This window comes from Chamaea fasciata, unplaced genomic scaffold (assembly GCF_029207755.1).
Source record: "Chamaea fasciata isolate MVZ Bird 193981 ecotype frontalis unplaced genomic scaffold, bChaFas1.0.hap1 SCAF_1, whole genome shotgun sequence".
In the NCBI taxonomy this organism is placed as follows: Eukaryota; Metazoa; Chordata; class Aves; order Passeriformes; family Sylviidae; genus Chamaea; species Chamaea fasciata.
Window position 1 is genome coordinate 68,377,074 of NW_027094086.1, and position 13,780 is coordinate 68,390,853.

Here is a 13,780-nt window from a genome sequence, read left to right on the forward strand (position 1 = left end):
GTGGAAATAATGTTGAGCTATTGACAACTAAAACCATGAGAAATGGAAATCCAGTTCCTTTTTTTTTTTTTCTTATGATAAACTGATATGCAATCATACCTATTAAAGAACGTTCTTGCTAAGACATATTGAGTTCTTGGCAAATGTGTATTTTTTTTGTGGTGGCATTCACTTATATTGATAAGCAGTACCCAACTGCTAAAGAGTCAACATTTTCTACGGTTCTGTTGCATTTCAATACTTCCACTGTAGTGGTGAAAGGCAGCAGAATGTTGGCAAAGATTGTGATATGCTTTTTCTTCAAGAAGTGTGTCAGTTAATAAAATAGAATGGGTACCTTGGTTAAGTTTCTTTGGTGGAGGTATTGGGCAGACTAAAAGAGAGAGACAAGACTCCTGTATGCCAATAAGGCAATCTTCGCAGTTTGAACAGGTTCTGATGGTTTGGACCAGATAGAATTAGAGTGTTGTTTAATGACAGGAATTAGCAGGGTTGGGCTTTGTTGGCTGAAACAGACTGACTCAGGGAACAGTCTTTAGCTCCCCAGTATGCTACATTAGTTAAGAAGAGACAAGAGTGAATGACAAGGCACTGCAAATCAAAAGTCAGTCTCTTTATTGTCAGAGGACTAACATTCTCCAATGGCATCTTAGCATTCAGAATAATCTCACCTGAGCCTCACTTAAATATAAGAAGTTAAAATGTAGTGCCAAATATAGCTTTATACATGCAAATAATCAAAAGTGTTTGCTGTAATCTGAAATCCAGATGCACAGCATGCTGTGTCAAGAGCTAGACATGCAATATGTGCGCATATTTTTAATACATATAAACACTTAAGCATTTATCTTATGTATCTATACCTATTCACATTTTTACATCTATGTGTAGAAATCATTTGTTATTTAATTAAAAAAGAATGTGAAAAATCTAAGGGTAATTCTTCATAGAAGACATATCATAGTAGTGCTATCTCTTCAAGTCCAATCCTCTAATCTCTTCATATATAAATTTTTAAATTAGAGTATGATATTTGATAGCAAGCAAATCTTCCTAAACTTGTGCTATGTATCTGTGGCATTCAGAACTCCAGGAAGTACAATAATTTAAGTCCAAGCCATCATGAATCTTGCGTTAGAAAGAAACCTTGACCATTGTGATGCATTATGACTAATAAATAGTAGGTCTGCGAATCTGAAAATATACACACAAAATATACATTCTTTAATATCTTATTCTTAAAAGGAAATAACCAGCAACATTCCAGAGTGGAGTCCTTTGATGGCTGCAAGATGGATATTTATTTCAATATGGTCAAGTACATGGGCTGCAGGGAAATAAATTGCTCCAGAAAGGGTTACAAGGGAATGTCTGGTATGTCACCTGGAGCACATCCTCACCTCCTTGTCAGACCTTGTTGCTTGCAGGATTGTTTCTCACACTTTCTCCTTTCTTCTCTCTCTTTGAATATGCTATGGCAGAGGAAATGCACAAATGGCCAACAACCTCCGCTTTGTCTTGTTGTGGGTCTATCATGGAGAAGGCTGAAACCAGCTGAGTCTGGGACAAGACTCCTTCTGATGTCCAGTAAAAGCAGCCACTCCTGTAGCCCTCACGTTGTTCAAAATCTTGCCACCTACAGACAGTAAAAGTGGCATTTCAGAGGTGTATTTAGTTTTTCAGGCTTTTTGCAGCCATTAGAATTTGGACATGCAAAGTGTCTAATCATAGAATCATAAAATGCTTTGGCTTTGGAAGGGACCTTAAAGATCATCTCCTTCCAACCCCTCTGCCACGGGCAGGGAGAGTTTCCACTAGACCATGTGTCTCAAATCCCCATCCAACCTGGCCTTGAATACTTTCAGGAATTGAGCATTTACAGCTTTTCTGGGAAATCTATTCCAGTACCCTTGCAGTTAAGTATTTCTTTCTAATATCTATCTAAACCTACCCTCTTTTAGTTTAAAAACATTGCCCCTTGTCTTTTTGCTATATGTCCTTGTGACAAGTCCTTCCAGCCTTTTTGCAGGTCCCCTTAAGGTCGTGGAAAGTGCTGTAAGGTCTCCTTGGAGCCTGCTTTTCTCTAGGCTGGACAACTCCAACTCCCTCAGCCTGTTCTCATAGATCAGGGATTCCAGCCCTGTGATCATCTTTTGTGGCCCTCCTCTGGTCTTACTTCAGCACATTCACGTCCTTCTTATGCTGGAGAACCCATAGTTGGTTGCAGCACTCCAGGTGGGGTCACAGGAGAGAAGAGGTGAGGAAAAAGAACACCTCCCTCACCCTGCTAGCCCTGCTACTTTTGATGCAGCCTGGGACATGATTTTGCCTTCTGGGCTGAAAACACATTGCCATAAGCTCAGATTGAGCCTCTTATCAACCAACACCCGCAAATCCATCTTCTCTGGGCTTCTCTCAAACCATTCTCTGCCCAGCCTGTATTTGAGCTTAGAACTGCTCCAACCCAGATGCAGCACCTTGCACTCTGCCTTGTTCAACTTCATGAAGTTCACATGGGCGCACCTCTGAAGCCTGTCAAGGTCCATCTGGACAGCATCCCTTCATTCCAGCATGTCAACCAGACCACACACCGTGGTGTCATCAGCAAACTTGCACTCAATCACACTCCCTGGGTTGCTGAAAAAGATATGAAACAGCATTGGTCCCAAAACTGATCCCTGAGGAACAATGACTTTGCACGGAATTGTGATAAGGGGAAGAACTTTGGATGTATTCTCAGTCTCATGTCCTTGACTACACTGAGTGAGCACAGTTTTCTTAAACTGAGTGAAGCTCTATCAGTAACACATTTCTATGGATGATTCAATGCTTTCAGACATGGCCCAGTTTGCCCCCAAGTACTTTTCCCAATTACAAAATTATGAAGACGTGTTTAAAAATAAGAATCAACTTCTCCTTTATGAGCATTTCAGATTGAGAATTTTCAGATTGAAAAATTAAGGAACTAACTCAGAATTGCTAGAATATGCACTTGATATGTGGAAAAGTCTGTTACAAGCTCCAGTTCTAATTGCAGCTGGAAGCTGGTACAAGACCATGGGCTACTTTGCAGTCTATGTCTTTCCTTCCTTTTTGTAGCAGGTCTACTTTTATTAAAGACACATGCCAGTGTATGTATATAATCAAATAAAAGTAGATACATTATCACAAGGTATTTAGAAAATTTATACATTTCCAGCACTCTGTTATGATTTTGGGAATGTGCCACAATTGGTAAAATGTATTTTACTTTCTTCTTTATCATGCATACTCATGTCACATAAATTCTATGGAGAAAGAATGTCTTGAGCCTGAGGAAAAATCATTTATTGGATTTTGTTCATTTAGTATTAAAAAAAATGGACAAAGGCCAGATCATTTTATGTAGGGAATGACCATTTTTAATGTCTGTAATTTTCAGAGACTTTGCCAGGATATTGGCAGCAATATAGAATGCTTTGAAGCCAGGCCACTATTAAAAATACAGTTGTTGGAAACTTTTGGTAGTGATTAGATTGTTACCAATATTTTAAGTCTAAATGAAGGAGAAAATAGAATAACAAGATGAACAACCCTGAGACAGAATTTTTTTCTAAACCAAAATCATTAAATTCTGAAATCTCTTTTCAAGGTCCTTCATTGTAATCCGTTATCTTTCATTCCCCTTTGTACTACAAAATTGTCAGTTTGATGATAAATTACACATAACAATGTCATTACATTGGCATAACATGACAACTGGGACTCATTTGAACTTTTAGAAATTTCTAATCCCTAAAATAAATTATGAACTGAAGGCATTTCAGACATAGAAAATAAGTCACTAGTTAGAAAAAATAGGGTTCTCCATACATTTTGGAGAATTACACTTTTCTGAGCCTTTTTTTTTTTTTTTTTTTTTTTTTTTTTTTTTTTTTTTTTTCTTAATGCATATAATAAACTTACCAGGAAATATAATCCAGAGATGTCCTTAGGCTTCTTGTCCTTAGGTTTACTGAAGTACTGAGTCCTCCTGTAGATAACAACTCATCTACATCAAATTTCTGGAACCAAAATAAGAAGTTTGCCATAATTTTGATTAAAAAAAATTTTAACCGACGCCTTAACTCTTCTTATTTTAATTTTTTTCTTACCTTTAAAATTTTTTGGGTTGTATTTCTCTCTTCCTCCTCTGTTGAACTGTGTTGATTCTTGATTTTGAGTATTCAGTGAGACATATAGCCGATGGGAAATTGTAGACTAAGGAGTTTCGGGTTGATAGTGACCAGATGTAAGCAGCCTCATTGTTTCCAGCCTGCTCAGCACCTGATTATGCAAGCACAACCTTTGAAATGCTGGCATGTAACCATAGTGCCTTTTAGTCAGTCACAACTTTTGGGCCAACTATTTGCAGCAATGGAAGGTGCTTATTTCGACTATTCTAGGCATATTTCCCTACTGAAGAAGAGCCTTTTCAGACAAAATATAGTTTCCAGGAGAAAAGGTCAAGGAAGGTTTACCTCTTTGTACTGTTAGTGAAGAAGGAATTCTGTGGATCAGCTTCAGAAAGAAGACAGGTTAAGCTCCACCTCCAAATTGTTTTGTGGAGCAATATCTTCTACAAGGATATCTTGTCTCTGGAGTTGTGCCTGGATGCTCTCTAAGATTTAGAAGGCTGAGGATGCTTATCAGTTTTTTGCATGTTTTGAAAGCTGCAGTACTTCTTTAGAGCTTGCTGGCTGCATTCAGTATTTTTTTTGGGACAACACTTGAATGTGTTTTTGCAGCTTCTACCACATTTATTCTCTTGTGAGAAAAGGTGGTCAATGGGTTTCAGAACGGTGGCCAACTTCATGTTAATATTCAGATGTTTTGGTTTATAGGAGATTGAAAACTGAACATGAGGCTGGAAGTTCAATTGTAGATATTTTTAAGGTCCTCTGCAGCTAGAATTCTGATGCAAACAGTGTGCCTGTTTCTCTTACATGCTACTTTTTAGTGAAGCGTACTGTGCATGTGTCTTGTACTGGAACGTAAACACAACTAATGGCTCCATCAGGAAACGTGTGCTCTCCGCACATTATAATAATGTGATATAAATGATAGCCAATTCCAAATGTTATGACTGTACCTCATACTAGGTTTGGGGTTTATTTTTATATTTTTAATATTAGAATTCTTGCTCTGTAGTGTATTGTAAAGTTCAGCAGACGTAAGAAAGATTCAGATTTTTAGTCTCTTGGCGTTATGAATAAATATAAAATGTGTATTCATTCTACAGCTAGTATTTTAAAGCTTGTCACAGATTTGCATGATGATTCTGCTCAGCTTTACCATTTTGCTGAATGAGCACAGTTAGTAAGAAAATAGCACTGGTTTCAATCAAACACCATAGTCTTTCAGATTTTGAGATCTACTTGAAGTAGCTGTAACACGTGTGCAGAAAAGTGAAAATGAGTATCTTTATGGATTACTTCAGCTTTGAAATTTGTTACCTGATGCTAGAATAATTTCAAACTACTTTGCCTATAGGCTGCTTGTCCTGCAGAAAAATTTCTATGGGGAAACCATATTCTATGTAGTCTCCTCTAATGTTTTTACTTACGTGTTACTTTTTTGCAAGTAGCAGCAGCCCATATGTTCTGGTGATGTCCAAGGTATAGACTTTTTTTTTCTTTTTTTTTTTTTTTCTTTTTTTTTTCTGGAAAGGACATATGCAAAAGTTCACTTGAGAAGGGATGATCCTAGTATCACTCTGGTGTTCTAGCATGCACTTTGTGCTGATACATTGCCCACTTCACAGTTTAAGGGATATGTGAACAGATGCTCCAGATGACAGCCTGAAGTATAATGAGGTCCTGCCAGAGTAGGTTGTTATAGAAATAAATGCATTATATCTAATGTTTCTTCCATTCCATGTTACTTGAAACTGAAATTAAAAATGTCATTCCAGTAGTATTCTGTTAGGATTAAATATCTTAAAAGTAGACAGCAAAGCATAAAAATCTTTTTTCTTCAAATACCTGAACAAATATATACCCTCCTGTGGATTCTTTTTAAATGTAAAGGTTGGTCCATACAAACAGGAAAGAAAGGTATGTAGAAGGAAAAACTGTGTGGAAGACTGTGGGGGAAACTGTTCGAAATGAACATTAGGTTGCATGAGTTTTACTAAACTAGAAGGTTACTTCCTTATGTTGAGACCCCAAAAAATTGTTCAGTACCATCTTGCATGGATCTAAACTTCAGTTTCTGTCTTCTTAAGGGCAAAAATTAAACAAATTGTATCTATGTAAAGCCAGTATTTTTTTCTTTGTGTAATTGAAGGCTTAAATATTTATTTAAAGAATATTCATTGCTTCAAATTTGTGACAGGAAAATAAAAAAAACAAAACAAAAAACCTCTCCCATATTGTGGAAGAATTGGTAATAACAATAAAGTAAAATTATTAAACATGAACTCCTTTTCATCTACCCCTTTCGTTGCATTTATATTCACCCTTCCACTGCTCCTTGGCTTCTTGCAGTTGACATCTTCAGTTGGACATGCAACTTTTCAGAATCCTGAGTCCATTTACAAGAGAAATATGATGTTAATTGTAATTGCCTCCCCCTCACTGTAGGAGCTGCCTAGGGTCATTTCTATGTTCTTCTAACACATATTGCCAACTTTGCTCTTTCTATACCTGTCGGTCCATGTAAAAGCTGAATTTACTATATAGGAAGTGTGTTGCATATACTGGATATTTCTTGCTTTTCTCCTTGTTACCCTGCATTCTTTTAATTATCCATAGTTGAGTTTACAGGTTTAGGCTCTCTAGAGCCAACCCTGAGTGACTTCTCTCACCATCCCATGCCATGTGCTCCTCTACATTCCACACAGTTTTCAACCTGCTTTTAAAGCCTCCACTGTCATACCAAGCCTGTATTTCTCTTCTTTGCATCATTATATTAGAGCCATGAATATTTTGTTCTACAGAATAAATACTTCTTGCAAGAGTATGTACAGGCTTAGTTATATAATACAGAATCATGCAAAAATAAAACTAACCAGTCATAGCCACCTAGTCAGGATGTTATAGCTAAACAAGTTAAAGCAAAGTTCCAGGCAGGTCAAGAAAAGTACAAATTATTCCTGAAAAAGCTCATTTCTGAGTCCTTGCAACATCAATACAAAACTTATGGCCTATTCTTAGCAATACTCTATTTAGTGGGCTATGGGGTTAGTTATATTGCCCTCTCTGTAGTGCACGTGGAGGGGGAGAATGCAATTTCTGAATTCCAGTTAAGTGTTCAGAGGCTGGTCTTTTTATACTCTGACAGGACATAACTCTTTTACACATTTTTAAAGTCAGTAAGTTGCTTTTTTTGTTTGTCTTTCTGAAGTTTTCCTGAATTTCTTTTGTTGGGATGAAATAAATTTAGTACCAAGCAGGTTTTGTTTCCTTAGCAGTGGCATTCATATTCCTTACTTGCCTTCTGATCAAGGTGCCTCTTGAATTTATTAAACTGCTATTTTTTGATATATGTTGCATGCAAAATAGTCCTCTGTGGAATATTGGATACGCTATAAAAGCCACAAAAATTATTGCTTTTAGAAATTTTTTCTTATTTAAAACATCTTAGAAAATAAATAAGGCAAAAAACATTAAGTTTTTCTTTTAAAGGATGGAATTGACCAATCTGTATTTACAAGCCTGTGTATTTACAGTGTAGGCACCAAATGATAATATTTCCAGTATTCTTCAAGTAACAAATATATAAGAAAAAAATGTGTGTTTCTTATAGTCTGTAAAGATTCATACAGACCTGTAATGATTTAAAATTTAATTGGTTGATTGATTTAAAATTGATTTAAAAGATGCATTATAATTTTCTAACTCTCTCAATAATCAGTATTGTAAAACACATTCTGTCATCAGTATTGAAAATTCACTATTTTGCTTGTAATTCCACCCATAAGATTAAGAACAGTATAAGTGGTCTTGGGCATCCATCTCTTTAACAACAGGGTTTAGCCAGGGTAACTGCTGTAAGGAGAGGTTGTTCTCAGCCCCTAATAGAAGAGTCAGATATTTAGATGGAAACAGCCCATTATTTATACTTTCAGAAGTGTCTCAAAACATATGCTGCAATTAGATAATTAAAGACAAGACTGCATACTTTAAAACACCACAATCAGTACATGAGTTGTTCTTGTTAGTAAGAGATAAATGCCTTAATCTTGAAAGCTCATCTAGATTGCAGTACAGTGATGTGTAACCTGCTGATTCAGAGACCAGTTGTCCCTGTAACACATCTTCCATACCCACCTAGGTCATTGAATTGGTTTAAGTCTCTGAACTGGGGGTTGAGGTGAAAAAAATAAACATTTATACATACATATACATACATAGATATAGATAAATACATATATAGATAGATAGATATAGATATACATATAGATATATAAAGCCATTGAGTGTTTCCTTTATTTTTCCTGTCACCTATCAGTAGATGGATGATTTATATGTTTTCCTCAAAAGCCATATAAATATGTAGTTAAATACTTGAGAAGCCTCACTGAATGTGGGAAATAAATTCGTTTGCAAAATTTCTGGGTGCAGCATGAGAATATACAGACCTTGAGGTTTGAAATCAAATCAGATAAAACATCATATTGTCTTATTTAGAGCTACTGCCTCCCTTTGAAGGTAATATTTTAAAGCATTAAATGTTCATATGATGAAATAGCTTGCTAATCCTGTTTTTCTGTGACTACACCTTCTTAAAAGAAAGTTTGAAAATTAATGTTTAAAATACTGTAAATGGCATCTAATTGTGCACATTTAACTGAATAACTTATTAGTATTAATCCTCCTCCCCTAATTAATTTCAAAGCTGAAATAGCAAGGAATCTTATGGAGGGATTTTTAGAGCTAAAGGGTCCATCATGTCTCTTTCAGCTTCCCCTGGAAAACTGACTTTTTAGGTTGCAAACAAGGTGGATGATAATGCCAATAAGTACTGAACAATATCTATAACTGGTTTTATGAAACACATTCAATTTGCTGTTGTGTACCAGCAACCACCTGTATGCAATAAAAATCATAAATAGAAAATAACTTTTTAAAAGAGCATATGATGAAGAAGTGCTGTAACTACTTATTCTGTTTGACTTTGAGGAGATGTTGGGTAGATGACCTGCACAGCTAATTCTGTTTGGCAGGTTTACCAGGTGAGCTAAAGAAAAACATATATTAAAACCTGAGACTTTGGATGGTATAACATATTGCATAGCATCTAATCTTGCATCAGAATTTCTTGTCTGAAGATCTAGATTTCTCCTTAATGCTGCTTTTATGAGTGAGTTTAAATCAGTCTTTACTCTGCTTGCAATGAATTCAATTTAATACTGAATGCTTGTGGCCAAAATATTTTTTTTCTGAATTTTGTTAGCATTCCTTGGATATTCACATTATTCACAATTATCCTTCCTATCCCTTTTTTCCTCTTTAAAATAAAAAAAATGAAAATAATAACAAAAAAAATACCAAACAAACAAAAAAACCCCCTTCTAGTTTTCTATGATCGTACTTTGGAGAGTAGAAGGGTGAAGGAGGTTTTTTGGATACTGGGGGTTTGTTTTGTTTTATTTTTGTTCTGAAGTGTGAGAACAAAAAAGAAAGCCAGTAGGTTGCAGGCAGTAAGACTGTGTATTCTATTACACAATTATCCTGAGAGTCTTAAGTGCCTACTAAGAGCACTCAATTAAAGAATTGCGTTGAGTTGTGCTGTGGCAGCAAAAAGGAATAAAAGAGGTTTTGGATGCCGTAAAGTTAAATTGATCCCTACAGTGGAAAGTGACAGCAATAGATAAGGTCACTGAAAACTTTACTGAGCACTGAATCTTTGACCCAAGGTGAATCACCCTTCCTCTTTATGCAAACTATAGCTAAATCTGATCTGGGTAATGGAGACACTGACACATCCATGGTGACACAGGCTAGCCTTCTTGCCTTTTTACACATGTACTTCTCAAGTAGCATCCACCTAAAATTGCAAATGCTTCTGAGAATAACTTTTTTCAGTTATGTCCAAAGCATGCTAAAATTTCCTAGGTAACCACCTGTGAACATGTGTCAAAATCCATATTAATTTTAAATAAGGACAAAGGACTTTGTGGACTAGGCACTAGATTTCATGAAAACTATCCAGGGAAACTTGAAAAGTGCCAGTATTTTATCAATATATTTCTTACAAGGAATTCAGTACTGCAGGTTATAATTCGTAATGTAGAAAACCCCATCTAATGCTCTTCTGAAGCTAATATTTGATTTTTGTTTAAGCTATAACTGATCTCTTGAACATTTTTGATTTTTCATAAATCAACTTACAAGACAATAACCAAATATTAAAATCATAGTCTGTTGGATGGCTGAACAGATTACAAGGGAAGAAATAAAATTTAAATTCTGTGCCATTAAAAATGTTGTGAAAGAAGTTTAATTAATTTTAGGCTAAAAGTACTTTTGAAATATTAGAAGCATTCTTGATTTTCACTTAATTTGTCATTATGGGCCATACTTGGTAAAATATTTTACAGCTAAACTTTATGCATATCTTGAACACCTTATTCAGCAAAGCACTCTGGCCTTGCCAAATTGAGCCTGCTGGTACCCTGTAGTAAATTCTGTCCCCAGTCCTGGAAGCTATTTAAATTCTTAATGCTTATTGATCACATTGAAGGTTATTCTGTGACTGAAGTGTGCTTTAGTGTGCTTACAGAAAAGCCATGTTGTTAAATTAAGATTGCGCTCACCTATATTTTTGATTAGAAGCAGAGTACACAATATTTTATGTCCAGTTTAGTAAGTCCAGAGATGGTTTGTGAAACTCACAGCTGTTCATCAGCAGTTGGATTGTTTCACTTATGAATGTATTTTGGGGTAGAGCTAAAATAAGTATAGGTGAACGGGCATAGCTTTTATTTTGACTCTTCATCTTCCTGTATAAATAGGCATCCTACTTAAAGCAAGTGCATTTGTATTTTATGCATTGAGGAGCCTATCCTGCCTTTATGTCAAAATGTCATCTGCTGGACAATTGTAGTGCTGTACAAGCTTCTAAAAACTATCGCTAAATAGATATATTAATTAATATATATGCTTTGCATAATGATTTTCAAATCTGTATTTAAAAGTAGGCCAGTTAACTTTCACTTTATTGAAGTAGCAGACCATATGATATAAGTTGCACAAAGAATGGTTACAAAAATCTCTTAGTCTTTAACATGCTCAACATATTTCTCTGTCCGTTTCATGGCTCTGTAAATTCTGTCATTTACCACAGCAGTTTCCACTATGAAATTAGGTTAAAAAAGCTATATCTGACATAAAATGAAAAATTTATTTGCTAATATCAATATGCATTTTCTGAAAAGCATCATTTAAGGGTAATGTTTTAATCATGCAGAAGTTTCTTTACTGTTTTCATTGACGGAGGAGGTCCAGATTTGACTTTTTTAAACTTTTTCAAACTTTTTCTTGTCTTCATTAACAATTAAAAAGCTTCCATATTTTATTTTTGAATGCATAAGTAAATAATTAATAAGTTAAAATACAAACATAAATTTGAGAACTGCACACAAATGTTCAAAATATATTTAAATTACTTGTGATTTTTGCAATAGGGTAATCTAATCACTGTTTCAAAAAAATAACAGTCTGCAGGATTTATTGAAATTATGTAGAGAACGAAAGGGTTTGTCATGAACATATGTGCTACATGTAAAGTGGTAATTATTGGTTCCTCTGTTTTATGCACACATATATCCTACTTATGAAGATTTTTGTTTGGTTGGTTGGTTGGTTGGTTTGTTGTATATGGTTGTTGTTTTGTTTTGGGGAGCATTGTGAGAACAGATCTTCTTAGTACTTTCTGACTAAGTAGATTGACCATATTGTAGAAAGCCAAAATGTTTTTATTTATGAGTTTGCATTTTTCTGTTAAGCACAGTTAAATAAAATAATGCAACACAGGATTTAGACAGTGTTTTAAATTAAAGAACTTGAGAAATAATACAAAAATACTTTCCTTATATATATTATGGCACAAGTGTCAGGATCTATCTTGACTTTTTAGAGAAGGCTAATGAAGAATGAATAATGAAATTAGGAACATATATTAATTCTTAAAACTTATGATGTGGTGGCTGAAGGAAATGGTGATTCACTTAATAACAGGGCTGATTTAGTTTGTGTAAAATCATTTTGAGACAGATGTTTTGTAATTTTAAAGTGATACACTGTTTTGTGTATGACAAATATTACGAAGATTAATAGAGTAATTCAATGTTGATGCACCTGTGTGTAGAAAGTTTCCTAAATATATGAAGGTATCTAAAGAATGATCATTTTCCACTGTTCAAGTAGGGACGACAAAAAGTCATATGGAAGTTAAGGAACAATTTTTTTACGAATACTAATAAATATCATATACTCGGACTAGCATGTAGATGCAATGAGAATCCTTAATAAATGAAGTTTGGAGGTTTAAGACAGAAAAAATACTTGAGACCACTAGCAGGGAGACTACTTAATCTTTAACTATCTCTTTGCAGTTGCTTCCCAACCCTGCACTTCATTTATATGCTGACTTCTCTTTCTATGTCCTCTTTCTGTCTTCGCTTTGCATCTTCTGAATACCTCAGCTTTGTCCATCTCAAGGTTCACCTAGTCTTTTCTTCTGATTAACTTCTGTTTACAGTCATCAAAGAGAACTCCTTGCCAATCATTGCTAGAAATTATCTGTAAAAGGAATTTGTCACATGGGAAGTGTTGAGGTAATGCTCTTTTGTCCGCAATCTCTTCAAAAGTGAAAATGTAGAACCCCCTTTCTTCTGATGGAAAATTGTTTGAAAAACACCTTTCTATATATTAGAATATTTTGCTTGAGCAACATTAATATTAAATTGTATTTTCATCAGATATTTCTGATGACTGTTGAAGGCATTGGGTAATTGTCTCTTTTATCTCATTCTTTTTTATAGTTCCTGCTTTCTTTTGCCCCAACTAAACAGACAGATTAAACTGAACACATGTCAATTTTTCATTTCACCCTGATTTTCTAGTGGGAAATATTCTGTAGAAAACCCCCTTCAGGAACCTCTTTCAAATAATGGGTTTGGATGAAACAGATTTTTCTTTGAGGGAAACATTCCATGAATGCAATGTAGTTACAGTATATGGAAATTCCTATGAAGATTAAAAAAGAAAATAGATTCTCAAGTCTGGTTACGGCCCTTTGGCTCCACTGAGACTCTGTAAATGACTTTATCCAACCATAAATAACCAGAGGAACATTTTCCTGCAGGCACATCTGTGCCACTGATGAGCCATCAGTTTTTGCCCTTCGGGTCCTGTGCTGGTAACAGGCATGTTGAGAGTGGTGTAGCTGACCTTCATCACTCCAGATGAATCCTGTAGTGGCATTGGCTTCATTAAAGGCCAGTGTCACTATCATTACAGTTGCCATGGAGCAGATTGTCAGATGAGGAATATCTGCTCTCTAAAGACCGTCATCATTTGCACAGAGTGAAAACTGTGTAGTGGAGTCATAGCTTAATTCTGAACCCTTCTATGTGCAAGAGTTCATGGCCCAGTCTCTAAGTGCAGGTAATTCAATGTTTACTTGCTCAGGATATTCTCAGTAAGGAAATCTGCTACTTCAGTAATACTCCATGAATACTTGAACAAAACTAGTTACATTTATTGGCAAAGACTGCTGCCTAATGGGGAGAATCAGTTTGTGAAGAAATCTT

The 13,780-nt window shown here is 35.3% G+C and overlaps 1 long non-coding RNA gene across 1 annotated transcript; it reads right to left on the reverse strand.

Moving 5' to 3' along the window:
* Positions 1-660: 660 nt before the first annotated feature.
* LOC136290987 (uncharacterized) lies at positions 661-7,623 on the reverse strand. The gene is made up of 3 exons (XR_010721410.1): positions 3,946-7,623; positions 2,524-2,637; positions 661-1,636 (listed from the first exon to the last, which is right to left on the reverse strand). It is a non-coding gene; the product is annotated as an uncharacterized lncRNA (long non-coding RNA).
* Between the last annotated feature and the right edge of the window lie 6,157 nt (positions 7,624-13,780).